Source organism: Mesoplodon bidens (assembly GCF_964165515.1).
Source record: "Mesoplodon bidens genome assembly, contig: HAP1_SCAFFOLD_49, whole genome shotgun sequence".
In the NCBI taxonomy this organism is placed as follows: domain Eukaryota; kingdom Metazoa; phylum Chordata; class Mammalia; order Artiodactyla; family Ziphiidae; genus Mesoplodon; species Mesoplodon bidens.
In genome coordinates, this window is record NW_027671810.1 from 1,472,561 (window position 1) to 1,486,160 (window position 13,600).

At 39.0% G+C, this 13,600-nt stretch overlaps 1 pseudogene across 1 annotated transcript; it reads left to right on the top strand.

The window, feature by feature from the left end:
• The first annotated feature begins 12,081 nt into the window (after nt 1-12,081).
• On the top strand, nt 12,082-13,013 carry LOC308611011 (inorganic pyrophosphatase 2, mitochondrial-like; annotated as a pseudogene). Its single transcript has one exon. The product of its transcript is annotated as an inorganic pyrophosphatase 2, mitochondrial-like (transcript).
• Nucleotides 13,014-13,600: the final 587 nt, after the last annotated feature.

Sequence of the window (13,600 nt, forward strand, 5' to 3'; positions counted from 1 at the left end):
ACCATAGCCTTAACGTATACACCCTTTCTCATAAACTGTACATGAAATAACTATTTGCCTGCAACACACACACACACACATACAAGATAATAAACTCTAAAAGTCTTAGAATTACGAAGAATGTTTAATAAAAATTCTAGATACAGGATCAAAGGGAAGAGTTAACAGCTGGCTCCTTTCCTCTATCCTCATGGATGGCTACTGCTAGCTCAAGGAATTGTGAGGAGTAGATCTACAATGATTGCAAAATAAATAATAATCTCTAGCTAAGAATTTGTACAAACCAAGCACTTGTACCTCGTTGTTGAAATTAGAGTGAGGAATCTATATTGATAAGATGCAGCAGCCCTGGAGAATGGACTCTACTCCTGTATCCCTAAAGAGGTTACTTGATAAGCTATATAAAAGTTGAGATGGTCTACCACATAGCCCCATTTCTTAACACCATGCATATATCAAGTGTGAAGTAACTGGAACATTGGAATCTGTGCCTGAAAACTCATAAACTCTCTTCTATGTTGTTGTTGTGCATGCTGTTCTCTTGTCCATCTGTATCTTTTCCTAATGCTAAATTGACTTAAAGCTGGGTGAAGCCTATTGTGTTTTGTGAGCTTGATTGTTGCTCCAATACCAAGACCATTGCTGGAGAATGGGCTTCCCTGGTGGCGCCCTGGTGGTGCAGTGGCTAAGAATCCGCCTGCCAATGCAGGGGACACAGGTTCGAGCCCTGGTCCGGGAAGATCCCACATGCTGCGGAGCAGCTAAGCCCGTGCGGCACAACTACTGACCCTGCGCTCTAGAGCCCACGAGCCACAACTACTGAGCTCGTGTGCCACAACTACTGAAGCCCGCACGCCTAGAGCCCGTGCTCTCCAACAAGAAAAGCCATCGCAATGAGAAGCCCACACATCACAACGAAGAGTAGCCCCCACTCGCCGTTAGAGAAAGCCTGTGCACAGCAATGAAGACCCAACACAGCCAAAAATTAATAAATAAAATAAATAAATTTACTAAAAAAGAAGAAAATAACTGATTTCCCATATGCCTGAAATAACTAGTTAGAACTTATACTGCAGAATAGCATCCTTGAACAGAAACACAAGCGTAAAACAATGCTAGCAAGAAATGTACATCAATATTTAACTATGGCAAAAGTGAAATGAGATAAGCATTTTCTAACTCTTCTTTGGCAGGAATCTCCCTTTCTAGGGAAAAATTCAGATTTATGAAATTGAAACTCTAAAATATTCCTGTCTTTTTAGCCACTCATTTCATTTCAAGAATGTATCTTAATGAAATAGGCATGGTTTAGACAAAAGTATGTGGACAAAACTACTTACTCATCACAGTGTGGTAATTTTAAAAAAAGATTTTTTTAAAGGTAAATAAATATGACTTACAATATTAATAGCCATTAAAACTAATGTTTTGGAAGAATGTTAAATAGCCAAAGGTAAGATTAAAAATAAAAAGCTAAAGGAGGGCTTCCCTGGTGGCGCAGTGGTTGAGGGTCTGCCTGCCGATGCAGGGGACGTGGGTTCGTGCCCCGGTCTGGGAGGATCCCACGTGCCGCGGAGCGGCTGGGCCCATGGGCCATGGCCGCTGAGCCTGCGCGTCCGGAGCCTGTGCTCCGCAACGGGAGAGGCCGCGGCGGTGAGAGGCCCGCATACAACACACACAAAAAAAAGCTAAAGGAAAAAGCAGAATCCAAAACTGTATGCAGAATATTATTTCAATTGCACTACACACACACACACACACACACACACCCCACTCAAGCATGTATGTTGGAAATACACTAAAATATTAACCTTGTTCTTTCAGAGAGTAGGATTATGGATAATTCTATTTTCTTTTATACCACAAAATTTAATCTGCATGAGAGCAAAAATACATTTGTCTTGTTCATTGCAATCTTTTGAGAATGTCTCATATATTATAGGTGCTAAAGACATATCTTGAACGAGTGAACATTTTTTCCCTTTTCTAAAATAAGTATTTATTGCTTTCTAATAGGAAAAATTCAATAATTATTTTAAATGTGTATATGTACATATAATCTGTCCTTGAATAAATTCTATACAGATTTGTAGACAGGTTAATTTCCGTATATGGAAATTTACACATCATATAATTTTAATCCAAAAGAATTTGCTCCCAAACCCAAGTTTGTGCACCCAAACATCAAATTTTTATTAGTTATTTCCTTTTATTAGTTATATGCTCGACAAAGAAATTTTTTTAAGTATAAGTATTTCCAGAATCTTTTGGACTCTACATTTCCCCCTTATTCTCAATTTCCATACCAAAAACTACAGTTAGATAATATAATTCAAGAGGATAAACTTGGTCACTTATTAATGAAATGTTTTAACAAGGATAATGCTTCTTCCTTAATAAAAAAAAAAGTTTAAAGTACATTTGAAATGAAGTTCTAAGTGATTATCAGGGTTTCATGAAAATAAGGAAATTCTTGATCAAAATTTCACTCAGCAATACATGTGGAGGTTTGTGATCCTCTAGGAAAAGCACTGGGTCCCAAGAACAAGTGTTTGGCAAACTCTTAGACTGCAGTGGTGGAGGCCAGTTCAAACTAGTTTAATTGAAAAGGAAATTTAATGACTTACTGAACCAGGAAGTCATAGATACATATGGTGTCTGGCACAGTGAAATCAGTGGGCTCAAACAACATTATCAGAGCTTTCTTTCTCCATTTCATGATTCTATTACTCTACCTAGCTACATTCTGCATGCAGGCTATCACCACATGGTAGACAACATGACTACCGGCAAGACAACTACATATTTCCTTAACATCCCTAGTTTAACATTTCCAGAAATAGAACTTCCCTATCTGTTTATATATCAATCCTATGCAGTGCTCTGCTTGACCATCACCCGAAGTTGGTCAGACTCAAGGTTAAGGGCATAGTCCTCCAGACTGCCAAGTATGCCCAAGACTTCTGACACCAAGTGAAAAACCAGAGGGAACAGTCTCAAGACTGCTCTCATTTCAGACACCAGGCACAAGTTCAGTGTTCCCAAAAGGACACCCTTACTTCAGACCAGCTAGCTAAAAATTCAGGGGAGTTCTCATGACCACAGGTTTGATGGTTCACTAGAACAACTCATAGGACTTGGGAAAACATTAGACTTATCATTATAGTTTTATTATAGCAAAAGGATACAAGTTAGAATCAACCAAAGGAAAACGTGCATAGGGCAAAATCTGGAAGGGTTCCAGATGCAAAGCTTTCACCATCCTCAGAGATGCATTACTCTTCCAGCACCTATATATGACAATACTCTAAGAGTACTCCCAGCTAAGGAGGCTCACCCAAACGTCCACGTCCAGAGTTTTTATGGGGGTTTAATATGCAGGCATGATTGATTGAATATTACCTGCATGGTTTAGCTCAATCTCCAGCCCACATACTTCCCAGAAGTCAGTCTGACATCACGTGGTCTAAGGAACCCACAGTTATATATAACTCCAGCCCACAGTTATATATAAAGATATATCTAGTTATATCAAGGGTTACAATTTATGACTAAGATATAAGGAAAGATAGATGGCTATAAACTTGTATATTTAGCAGTATTAATAGCAGAAGTAACCAGTGCCAATTCTGTCAACTGGAATATTGACACTAGCAGAATATGACAGAATTATGAACACCATTTCTGAACACCCAAGCTCCAAGTTCCATGGGAACAAATTTCTCAGGCCACATAAGATATATTTACTTTCATTATATTATGGATCATATGATCTAAACAATCACTTTTAGCCTAAAAGAGTTAGTAGAATGTCTAACTTGTGAACAAAGAATAATAAGGAAGACAAGCTTCCTTATTAATAATAAGCACCTTCCCTTCTCCAGAAAATGTCAAAGGGTTATGCTAAAATAACTTTCCACACAGTCTGAGCATCATAGTACTTCAAAGAACATTGCTTCAAAGCCAGACTCCCAGCCTGGAAATCTTCAAGCCATCTTTGACTCCTCCATCTCTTACATTCAATCAGTTATTAAATCTCCTGGATTTTTCCTTAAAATTTCTCTCAAGTTTGTTCCTTTAATCTCCATTTTCTCTGCCACCATCGCAGTCCATGTCATCACCTTTTGTTAAAACTTTACCTCCTCCAGTTTTTTCTCCCCTGAATACAGCCTATAAAATTCTGCCTCTTTATCTCCCTAAAAATACTATTTACACTTACATCCTGCCACATCCTTGCCCTGGAGCCTGTAATCCAGTCAATCCTTTGACTCCAAGGGAGGAGCTTTTTAAAAAAAGCACTGATGCCAAAGTTCTACCTGAAGAGGTTCTGATTTAATTCATCTGAGTCAGAGCAAGTCATGAATTTTTCTTTAAAAGTTCCTCTGGTGTTTCTAACGTGTAGCCAGATTTGGGAACCACTGTGATGAATCTATATTGCTTACTAAGTCAAGCTAGAACTCCTGTGGCAGTCACTGCAGGTGCTCTCCCCAGAGGCTTTACCATCCTTCTGACCTTTCTGTGTGTCCATTCCTTGGCTTTGGGGTGATTTGCTTTTAATAATTATCAGCACATACTACTCTCTTCCAATGACTGCCCTGGAGCTACTAGAGCTACTTTGTCCCTGCTCCTGCAAAGAAAACAGGGAGGGCCTGGGAGTTTACATCCCCTGGGATAACCAGCAGTTGATGCCCAAATAATGTGGGAGTGTGACAGCCTAGCTCCCTTGCCTGGATTTGGACATATTCTGAGGTGTAATTTACACTTCAGAACTCCCTGGCAGGATCAGGCTGAAACTGGGACTTTGCCTAAAAAAACACACACACTTATTTGGCTTCTTCCCCTTCCCTTCACGCCCTGACTCATTTCTCCTGGGAGTACTTCTCTAAGAAATCACTTGCACATGAATCCTCATCACAAGGTCTGCTTATGGAGACCCAAGGCAACCTAAGGCAACATCTTGGTCAAAACAGTTCAGAACTTGTCACACCGTGTTTTCTACAATTATCCAACATCCACCAGCAATGCTAGTTTTCTCATCCACTGTGCTTATTCCACACCACTCTTTAAACCTGCTATTTCCCCTCACCCAAGATGCCTCTTCCCTGCCTCTGTGACCATCAAAACTTCCCACCTTGCAAAAATAAGCTCTAGATATCTCCCCCATCCCATGCAGAGCCCAAGGCCCTACCCACGGTAAGTGCTCAATAAATGTGGGTTGAACTGGTGCTGCCTCCTCCAGCAAACTCACCCTGACAATTCCAGCACAGGTAACTCTAGCTGTCTTCTCTAACTTGTATATTTAATGTCAAATCCACAATCAGTTGTTAATTCTTTCAACCAATATTTGTGTGATTACTACGTACCAGGAACTGTGCTCATCACAGGAAGTGAAACAGTGATTGAGGATATTTCTGCCAGCATGGAGCTTACAGTCAAGTTAAGGATGCAGACATTAAGCAAATAATCACACAAAGAAATGTTAATTTATAACCATGAACATCTAAGATGAGAAAAATGGTGCTGTAAGAGAATATATGAGTAGTAATGTCCTTATCTAGGATTCCTCTGAATAAATAACGAAGAAAGAACAACCTAAAATTACTGTCCTGTTTTCTATTCTAGGGGTTCTTAGACCTCCTTCCTCTGTAAAATTCCTACAAATTTTATGTAACTATGTATTATTCTATAAACAGATTTTCAAGGAGTACATGACCCAAAATTTTGCACAATGTTAACCCTGTAGAAAACAATGCCATGTTTATAAACTGACTCCTACATGTGCTTTATCTATCTTATCTGTAGGTCCTTGTTTATAGAAATATTAGCATTTTTGTTTTGTATCGCATATCATTTAGTTTAATGTTAGACACAGGCACATCACTTAACAAATATTTGTTTTCCTCCCCCTGTTTTCAGCCTACAGAACTCAGACCCTCAAAAACCAATTTTAAAAGGGTCTTTATTTTCTTTATTGAATAAGAGTCCATTTTGAGCAGTTGTGGTTGGAGTGACAATGATTATCTGGGTTTTCTCTGGGTACCAGGAAAACAAGAGCAACAAAACAGGATTTGCATGTTAAAACCTGCCTGTGCTAGCTAGTGCCAAACAATTGTCACTACATTTCTTCAGAGTTCTGTTTCTTCAGGGAGTTAACACTTTCATTCTGGGAACTCCCTGCTGCATCCCCAAACCTTAGCTACCCTAAAAGTGTATTACCAGGTAAAAGCAGAAAACATTCATTTCATACACAAAAAGATGAAAGCTCATTATACTGAAATCAGTTATACTGATCAATTTAAAAGAAAAACAATGAAAAATTAAAATTTCATTTCAAATGCCACTGGAAAATATTTGTGACTATTACACATACACTGAAAATAAGTGTTACATATGTATAAACTAAAAAATATGTGTTTCTATATACTAGAAATAAAGATGCTTTCAATATGTTTATTTAAATATGTTGCAAATAAATTAATGTATATAAAGGCCATAATTTTTAACTGACATCAACAAATACCTGAACATAAAATAATAAATAAGATTATGTCAGATTCCAATATATTGTTAAAAATGTAATAATTTCAACAACTTGTACTTGAATCTCAGGTCCAGAAGACCTGAAATAATGGTGCAAAATGTGAAAAACACAGAAACCACAGAAAATATTAAAACAATACAATAATTAAACTGTTTAATCAAAGTACAAAAAAACCTTCAAGTTTATTGTCCTCAACACCTATCAAAGATTGAAAGAGAGAAAAAGACTAATACAATGCCATATTCTCAATTCATGCTCTTCTTAAACTTCAAGTTCTGAGTCTCAAAGATAGGTTGTTACTAGGATATCTGAAGAGATGACACCATATGCACACATCAATATTTTAACAGACCGCCACTCTTGAATGATCCAGGGACCAAACATCAAATTTCTAAAATTTATTTCCTTTTCCCATAGGTTGACAACCCTTGTGCCCCTGTATTCCTGCTTAGCACTTCCATGATAGGTATGCAGATAAAGGAAGAGGAAGTTAGATGCAAATAATGTTGGCGCTTAACAACAATTCAGGTATAAGGTTTGATATAGTAATTGAAATCCATAGTTCAATCTCAAAGCAAGATTGGATTTATAGTTTTCCTTTCTTGTTAGCATATGGGATCAAATGCATGCTAAGTAGTTATACGTTAGAAACCAAGTCTCAAAAATGACTTTAGGAAGGTAGCATCAGGTACAAAATTACTGTCCATACAGGGAATGATGACAAGGGATCAAAGAGTATAAGGCAATCTAATTTTGCCATCTCTTGCTTCTACTTTCTAGGGCTTTGAAGCAAAGATTTGTGTTTCCTAACCTTTTGTCCTCCCAGGAATGTAGTACTCCCATAGACATTGTCAACAATTCTTCATGCTAACTCTACACTTTCTTTTGCTGCTTCAATGCAAGTAAAGATAAACTGATTTTACTGTAAATACGGATGGTTTTGATTTAGCTCCCCCTTTTTTTTTTTAAGAAGATGTTGGGGGTAGGAGTTTATTAATTAATTAATTTATTTTTGCTGTGTTGGGTCTTCGTTTCTGTGCGAGGGCTTTCTCTAGTTGTGGCAAGCGGGGGCCACTCTTCATCGCGGTGCGCGGGCCTCTCACTATCGCGGCCTCTCTTGTTGCGGAGCACAGGCTCCAGACGCGCATGCTCAGTAGTTGAGGCTCACTGGCCTAGTTGCTCCGTGGCATGTGGGATCCTCCCAGACCAGGGCTCGAACCCGTGTCCCCTGCATTAGCAGGCACACTCTCAACCACTGTGCCACCAGGGAAGCCCCTAGCTCCATTTTTAAAGTAATTTATTCTTTTTTTTTTTTTTTTTTTTTTTTTTTGCGATACGCGGGCCTCTCACTGTCGTGGTCTCTCCGGTTGCGGAGTACAGGCTCCGGACGCGCAGGCTCAGCGGCCATGGCCCACGGGCCCAGCCGCTCCGTGGCATGTGGGATCCTCCCGGACCGGGGCACGAACCCACGTCCCCCGCATCGGCAGGCAGACTCTCAACCACTGCGCCACCAGGGAAGCCCAAAGTAATTTATTCTTAAATGTCAGCATTTTAATTATTAATGGCAAATGATCTGCTACCCACTTCATGAGTAATGAAGACTGACCAATATGTTGATATCCCAAAGTGGACAGCTGCTGACCATAAACAATTAACACTAACTTGCCTATTGTAACCAAGGAACTAAAGAACTGTGAGATACCTAACACGGCATCCTACAACTGAAAAAAGAAATACTTAGTAGCCATTTAGTCCTGTATTTTGCAACTCCTCTGTCAGGAACTCTCATATGCAATGAAAGACTACCAAATTTTTCTTTCCTTCCCTATTGACACTTTTAGCCAGGGTGAGGGGAATAAAGGTGATAGTAACCATAGTAGAAAGGAGATAGGCTAATAAATATGATGGAGGAGGTTTCACATGTGTATTATATATATAATATGATTGTGGATGAGTGCCATGGAAGAAACAACGTCTAGAGGTCAGGAAAAAGGCAGCCGCACTGTGCCCCAAGAAGGGTCACTGGGCTGTCACTGACCAGGAAAGACTCACTAAAAGCAGTGGGATAGGACTTAAATGTTTTTCCTTTACTTCACAGTCAGCCAAAGTACTGCATTTTTCAAATTGGATTCATACTTGGGTTGCTTTCACTATGTAAATAAAACAAATGGAGAATTTTTCAATAACAATGGATCTTTTACTTGGCATATTAAACCCCTCCCCCAACACCACCCCCCAACCCCGCCACTACCACCATCCTTAAGCCAAGGCACTCCTCCAATGATTTTGATTGAGCCTTTTGTAGAATTATGAACTTGGGGAGCTTTTTCAAGGAGAAAAGAACGAACTGAACGCCAGGTGGGATTTAGCCAAAGCTGTCACAGCTCTGGGTGTTACCCCTCATAATCCGTCTTGCTGAATCAAAAAGCAAACTGTGAACAAACAGCTTAGGCAGTTTGTTTGAAGATACACTCCTGTCTTTCTAGGAGGGATTAAGTCATGGCTACAGTTTGTTTGGAAAATGATTATCCACATGAAAATTATTAAACTCATGTGGCATCTCTTTGAGCCGAAATGTTTTATAACTTTTCGCCTCTGGATCATAGTGACAATGATGCTGTAGTTTTTATACTAAAACACAGGCTCTCTCCACAGTCTTTCAAAAAGTCGTCAATTTTTTTTGCATTTGCCGCAAGCATACAGAAGATGTTGACTTTCAAACTTTTAAATAATAAGGGTTCAAGCTCTGCCTTTAAAAGGCATCACAGCAATACCAGATGTGGAGAGAAGAGGATTATTTTCAGCTTTTATTCTAAACACTGGATTCCATAAAAGCCACATTCATACCCTGCCGGGGGAGACAGATTAAGTGGCTGAGAGCTTGAGCAAGAAAGGAAGAATAAAGGCAACCCTGTGATACATCAGAAGTAAAGGGTTTTCCCTTAGAGTATAGAATGGAGTGATATTAAATTTTCATTGTGGTAAGCAGATCTAAACCTTGGAATACAGTATAATCTCTAAATATCTAAGCAATCAGCCTCTTTTATATCGCCAAATATTGCATTTTTGATACTCAACGTATTTTGGTATGCAGGTAACTCTTGAATTGAGGTGAGAAGAGAGGCTGGGGGAGGAGGGTGCTATTCAACAAACACTAAATGGTTGCTATGTTTCAGGCACCATGGTGGGTCTTGGATAAACAGGCTTAATAAAACACTGGCCCTCTCTTCTTATACTCATAGTCTAGTAAGGGAGACAGACACGTAAACAACAGATTACTAACCATTGTGATAAAGAGCACAATACAAGGGTAACCATTATGTTGATTAAGCAGAACTCCATAGAATGCAAACAAACAAAAAAAAAACCAAACAAACAACAACTTCATTCATTCCCTTTATACTAGGTCCTTTATAACCAATCTGCAGATTCATTTTTTTCTCTTGTCCTTTGAAGAAAATGTTGGGTAAGGAAAGGTCCCATAATTTTCTTAGACACTCTTCTTTTAAGTTACGTTTAGTGCCAAGAATAATCTAGCTCAGTAATAATAATGTCTAGTCCAGTTTATTAATCAAAACACCAACTTGATTTAAAGTTAAAACTTCTTCCCTCTGCCATCTGGTAGTAGTTTCAACCTGGGACACTTAAAGTGGAGGAGAAGGGTATGGTCTTCTTTTTCTCTAGTTCCTCCCTTGAATTCTTTAACCCATCCAACTCCCATCTCCGCACACAAAATTGCTTCTGTTTCCATCAGGGATGGAACTAGGCAAAGAGAGAAGAAAGCATCAGGAAATGTCTTAACTTGACTGGTACTATTAGAATCTGAACAAAGTAAATTCTTTCTCTAATAAGGTAAATTTATTTATTTACTTACCCCACGAATATTAATGGAACACCAACTACATTTTAAAAACTGTTACAAACACTGAGGACACATAATAAAAAAAATCAAAGTCCCTGATTCCATGGACTTTAGAGTCTAGTGGGGGCTATAAGTCAACATACATTATACTAAATATATATAATTTATTCAGATAGATGGTATGTAAAGTACAATGTTAATTATATAAAAAATATGTTAGATGGTGACAAGTGCTATGGAAAAATATTAAACAGGAAAGGGGGATAAGGAGCATGAGAGGTAGGTTAATTTTACTTAGGGCAGTCAGGAAAGCTTTTTCTGATAAGGTGATATTTGAGCAAGAGACCTGAAAAAAACCGAAGGATTTAAGCCAAGAAAATATCAGATTAAAGAGCATTCCGGCCTGAGAGAATAATAACTGCAAACGCCCTGAGGTAGGCAAATGTTTAGTATGTTCAAAGAACAGCAAGAAGGCCAGTAGTACGGCTAGAGTAGAACAAGAAAAAGAAAGAATGCTGGAGATGAGGCCAAAGAAGCAGAAAAAACTTAGATTGAATGTAAGGTATGCAGAGGCCATTGGGCTTTTTTCTGAGTTAAAGAGAGAAGCTCCTGGAAGTTTTGAGCAGAGAAGTAAAATGATATAATGTATGTTTTTAAAATATCCGTCTGGCTTCAAGGTGGAGAACAGATGGTAAGGCAAACATGGAAGCAGGAAGACAATTCGGAGGCTACCAGAAGAATTTAGGCAAGAGATGATGGTAGCTTGAATCACTAAGACTGAGTAGGAAGCAGGTAGAGAGCATTAGACAGATCTGAATATACTATAAAAGATTTAATGATGGAACAATTATGGGTATGAGAGTGAGAAAAAAGTCAAAGCTAACTGCAAATTTTTCTTTTCTTTTTTTTTTTTTTTTGCGACACACGGGCCTCTCACTGTTGTGGCCTCTCCCGCTGGGGAGCACAGGCTCCGGACACGCAGGCTCAGCGACCATGGCTCACGGGCCCAGCCACTCCGCGGCATGTGGGATCCTCCTGGACCGGGGCACGAACCCGCGGTCCCCTGCATTGGCAGGTGGACTCCCAACCACTGCACCACCAGGGAAGCCCACTGAAAAATTTTTGACCTCAGAAACTCAAAGAAGGATGTTGCTACTTATAGAAATAGGGGGAAATGTGAGAAGGTAAGGTTTGACTTAAAAAACAAACAAGCAAAGGAAACAAAAGCAAATAAACAAATGGGACTGCATCAAACTAAAAAGTACAGCAAAGAAAACTACCAACAAAACAAAAAGGCCACCGGTAGAATGGGAGAAGAAATCTGCAAACAATGTATCCAATAAGAAGTTAATATCAAAGTACACAAAGAAGTCATATAACTTAATGTCAAAAAAACAAACAATCCAATTAAAAAATGGGCAGAGGAACTGAACTGATATTTTTCCAAAGAAAATGGCCAGCAGGCACACGAAAAGATGCTTAACATCACTAATCATCAGGGAAATACAAATCAAAACCACGATGAGATCTCACCTCACACATGTAAGAATAGTTATTATCAAACAGACAACAGACCAGCTGGGCCTGGAGCATTGGCGCCCCCCCTGCCACCACCACCGCCGCCACTGCCGCCCACCTGCCACAGGGAGCGAGCTCAGGGTCCTGGCTGTGTTGCACCATGGCCCTGTACCACACAGAGGAGCACAGCCAGCCCCACTCCTGGTTACCACCTCTTTTTCAAGAATGTAGCTGGTCACTACATTTCCCCTTTCATGATATTCCTCTGAAGAGGAAAATGGCATTCCTACAAAGAGAGCACGAAATGATGAATATGAGAATTTGTTTAATATGGTTGTAGAAGTACCTCCGTGGACAAATGCTAAAATGGAGATTGCCACAGAGGAGTCATTGAATCCCATTAAACAAGATGTAAAGGATGGCAAGCTTCCCTATGTGGCAATTATCTTTCCTCACAAGGGTTATATATGGAATTATGGTGCCCTCCCTCAGACTTGGGAAGATCCCCATCGAAAAGATAAGAGCACAGACTGCTGTGGAGATAATAATCCTATTGATGTTTGTGAGATATGCTCAAAGGTTCTTTCTTGTGGAGATGTTGTTCATGTGAAGATCCCTGGAATTCTGGCTCTTATTGATCAGGGTGAAACAGACTGGAAATTAATTGCTATCAATGTGAATGATCTTGAAGCCTCAAAGTTTCATGATATTGAAGATGTTAAGAAGTACAAACCTGGTTACTTAGAAGCTACGCTTAATTGGTTTAGATTTTATAAGATACCAGAGGGAAAACTGGAAAACCAGTTAGCTTTTAATGGAGAATTCAAGAACAAGGCTTTTGCTCTTAAAGTTATTAAATCTACTCATGAATGTTGCAAAGCATTGCTTATGGAGAAGTGTGATGGAGGGGCTATAAATTGGACAAATGTGCAGGTATGTGATAGCCCTTTCCATTGTTCTCAAGAGGAAGCTAGATCATTAGTTGAATCAGTGTCATTTTCACTGAATAAAGGAAGTAATGAAGAAGATCAAGTATGGCACTTCCTTGGCAAGTGATGAGAACATTTGAAGTTCTGCCATCAGGATTCCAGTCTCTAAGAACTACAAGAATCCCATCTCCCCCAAGTGCTAGAAACAGGCAGATCTATGAGAATTTGCTAACTTCCTGTTGAAACTTTTTTTTTCAAACTTTTTGATATGCAATATGTAAAAAAAATTGAAATTTTTGAAAAAAAAAGACAACAAATGACAAGTGTTTGCAAGGATGTGAAAAAAAGAAAGAAAAAGGAACCCTCATGCACTGTTGGTGGGAATGTAAATTGGTGAGGCCACTATAGAAAACAGTATGGAGGTTCCTCAAAAAACTAGAAACAGAACTACCACATGATCCAGAAATCTCACTCCTGGGTATATATCTGGAAAAAAATGAAAGCACTAATTTGAAAAGATACATGCACCCCAATGTTCACAGCAGCCCTATTTATAATAGCCAAGATATGGAAGCACCCAAGTGCCCATCAACAGATGAATGACTAAAAATGTGGTGTACATATATATATATATATATATATGTATATATATATATATATATGTATATATATATATATATATACAATGGAATATTACTCAGACATAAAAAAAGAATGAAATTCTGCCACTTGCAACAACATGGATGGACC